Source organism: Wolffia australiana, chromosome 5 (assembly GCF_029677425.1).
Source record: "Wolffia australiana isolate 7733 chromosome 5, ASM2967742v1".
In the NCBI taxonomy this organism is placed as follows: domain Eukaryota; kingdom Viridiplantae; phylum Streptophyta; class Magnoliopsida; order Alismatales; family Araceae; genus Wolffia; species Wolffia australiana.
The window spans coordinates 19,418,985-19,422,896 of NC_135839.1; positions in this window are offsets into that span (position 1 = coordinate 19,418,985).

The window sequence follows — 3,912 nt, forward strand, 5'->3', positions numbered from 1 at the left end:
CCAATAACACCCAGGCAATCCAACATACACAATGATGGAGAAAGAGTTATATCACTGGCTCAAGATTATCCAACCTCAAAACATAACATTTGGCAAACTAAAAGCCATTTTGGGCTGAAATTTTTAGGCATCTTTGTCTCTTTTTTCCCTCCCCTTTTCCCACTCATGACCTAGAATATAGACCCATTTATCTATGTAAGACTCATCTTTAATTCATCAATTTTCTTACTGTAATCCATTTATTGATTCTCGGAGACAACATGGAGGTGGGGAAGCTCATCCTACAGTAGTTAATCTCCTTCATTGTGGCATAATATAGTGATCTAAGGTCACTTCCTTACACATAGCGTCATCTTCTTCTGAACACCTTTAGTATAGACCCATTCATTCCATTCAAATCCATGTCATCCACGTCCAAAACTCTTCATTACCATCATATCTCATCATTTCGTCATTCCCTCTATCTTACAAATAAATTTATATACATTTACATGATGGATATTATGTGGTCGTCAAGCCAATCACACCACCATGTTTATTTGAGTTCATTATTATTCTAGTGTGATGACTATAATGAAGTCCATGAATACATGCAATAATCTAGTGAATTAAGATGAGATCATAATATAGTGATCACTAGTCTTTAAATATGTATTCCAAATATTCATATCCGATGGATAATCAAGATGGACATCGAATTGTACGGATAGAATAGCACTAGCTGATCCTGCTTATATAATAAGTATAGATTATCTTGTGGCTATTAGTGTGGCAACACTAAGGACAGATATTGGGCGCTCTTTGGAGAAAGAGTTCACTAAATTGCTTTGTATGAATCCCCGAATGGTGCTATACTTAATCATCAATCAAGTTGATTCATGTCATAATTGTATAACTGATCCACTTACCAGAGACACCAAGGACATCTCTTGAATGGACGACTACATTTTGACTACTATTTACGAGCCTCTAATCATGGGATTCAAACAAGTCATAGCTCGGATGTAGTGAGAAGCTCACGGACCTGACTGAGTGGTCAATACGAGATCATTCACCCTCAGTATAAGAGGAGATTGACTCAAGGAAGAAGATGCAGAAAATCCCTGACCAGGATAGTGAGGATATTGGAGAAGGCATTCTCCAATGATGTCCAATCATCAGTACCAATCAAATGCCAAATTAGGGTTTGATGATCAACTATACCCTAAGTCATTCTAGAGCCTCGCGTGGATGATGAATTATACATATAGGGTAACCCATGATAGTAAAGGTTCCATGTTAAGGTTCAAATACTACTCGGTATCCTCTAGGGCACAAGGTGTAGCTTGGCATCCCATGGGCCGGAAAATTAGCCTATCCATTGGGTGATCTTTAATTAGTGTATATTTTGATATTGTTAATTAATAAGTTGGTCAATAATTGTTATTGGGCCACTCAAGTTATTAACTAGAATGATACATGAGCCTAGAGGGTCACACGTATAAGATCATAAGAGCATTGGTAGATATATTTTACTTTGTAGGGTTTTTGAGAAAAACTTAAGTAAAATATAAATAGGGAAGGGGCACTCATTTCAAGCACCAAGGCCAGCCAGATTTGAGAGCCCCCTTTCTCCACCGTACTTTCTTCTCCACTCAACCAAGAAGAGTGTCTTCATGGTGAGAAGATCTTCATAATATTCAAGGAGTGTTGAAAAAGAAGCGGTGGAGATCCAAGCGCCAAGTGATCACGTGGATACTTCTAGAGGTCGAACACAGGAACAACTTCAGAATTATCTCAACGAGATAAGGTCAAGGGTGGAACAAGTTCCCCATAAGTTACATATGATGTACTGATTTCAAAGATCGTTTATGAATAGTTTTTATGCTTTCGCATCATGGAATCATGTTTTCCATGCTTGAATTAAGGCACAAAACCCAACATTACCTACATACATATATATTTCTACTTATCATCATTATTTCATCGACCATTTCTATGCTTTACTCCTTTTCAAAATATCTCGGTATCCAAAACACTCCATCCTCCCACACATAATTGTATATTCTCTAATATTATTTATCAGTACTTATTTATTTCAAATATAATTTCTCATTCCTTAATCACCTTTGAAATATACAATATCTCTCTAATATATGTTCCATACAGTTATGACTCTTTCTGCTAACAATCTAATAATATTTTTAGAGGAAAAGTCATAAATAAATATTATTGATTAATTTAATAACATTGAGAAGACCTAAAAATTGAGTTCATCAACAAGAACTTGAGAATATCTAGCCATTTGACTTGTCCCTTGCCCTTCAGCTTAGAGGTGTTGGGATGTCATTGTAGTTATAATTTGAGTTAAAATTCTAAAGGTTCTTTAGAGTGCCACAATTCTCTTTTAATGGCCAAAATTGTATACTCAGTAGTTTGGCATTCATTATCTTGATCAATTCACTCCCAAATGAAAGCCCAACATTGTTCTCCTCCTTGTCACCTTGTCTTCTCACTATCATTGGTCTACTCATCAGTTTAATATCACTGGTCTTCTCATTATTGTGGTGTCATCGTATAGATTTGTATATTTTCCTGCCCCACAGTGTTTTATGTATTTCAGAAAATACGCTTCTCTTGCCTTTAGGCTGGAAAGCTTCCTCTGACAAGAACAAGTTCCCCCATGATTGGTTGGTTCAATTCACCAAGACTAGGAGAATGTTTGGCATAACACAGATCATACATTATTTTATCACCTTCCTCGTTGTCTCTCTCTCTTATCATTTATTTATTTAGGCATATATTATAATCAGTATCTCCTTTTTGAAACTTGATGTAGCCCTATGGGAATCCTTTGAGTTGGCAAATTTTTTCCTTGCACGTGATAGGTTTTTTAGTGACATTTTTAGCACTATTTTCTTGAGTTCTTTAATGAAAAAAATAAAAACATAGATAAAAATAAATTTGATAAGATGAGCCAAAATGGATTCATATTAGTTTAATAATTTTAAATTACTTTAGAAACTAAATAGCATAATTAAATTCTTAATATCCTGGATATGTTTGCCTTTCATAGAACATTTTATGTGTATAAATGTATTGATAAGCCAAAAATAGGGGTAAAAACTATGCAATTTTTAGCCCTTGTCGTCGTGGATTTTGGCTTATGCAATACAATTTATAAGAACTCCACTTAAGACGTATAGTAATAAGTACGAGTGTCGTCCAAGGGAAGCTAGTAAGGAATTCGATTTGGTGATTGTATTAGTCGTTTCACTCTGATTAAACTGAATTTGATCTTCAATGAGGATCAAGTCACCCTAATTAGATGAGAATTTAGAAAGGGGGTAGAAGAGTTGAGATGAATAGAAGAAATATGGAGCTCTAAATTGGCTTCTTTGATCCTAATAAAAGGATCCAAGAGGTCAATTAGAGAGGTTAAAAGGAAATTTTTAATTTGAGTTTGGTTTGTTTTTGCAACTTTGATAATTCAGAACTGAAATAGGGGTAATATAATCTCCTAAGAATTAAAACTAATTTTTTTAGAGTTTTTCTTTGGAATGCAGTAGAATGCTTAGTTGAATCCCTCAAATTCTCCTCTGAATCCTAATCACGGCTTGTACATGCCGCTCAAGCCAAGCGATTTAGAATTTCAGATCAAAACCAAGAAGAAGAAATAAGAAATTGAACTAATCTCATTCAAAATGCACAAATCCAAATACAATCAAGGAAAAAGTACCAAATAACTTGATCCAGGGTGGGACCCCTTTCTGTCTTGCAGCTGTGATAGAGAACCATCAAGAATGACCCCCTCCTCTCGAAATTCGGCTTTTATACCTAGGTAAAATGCAATAAATTACTATTTTACCCCTAATGAGTAATTAAGTTATATCTATCAATACAAGCTTGATTTTGATAATCCAATTGTACAGA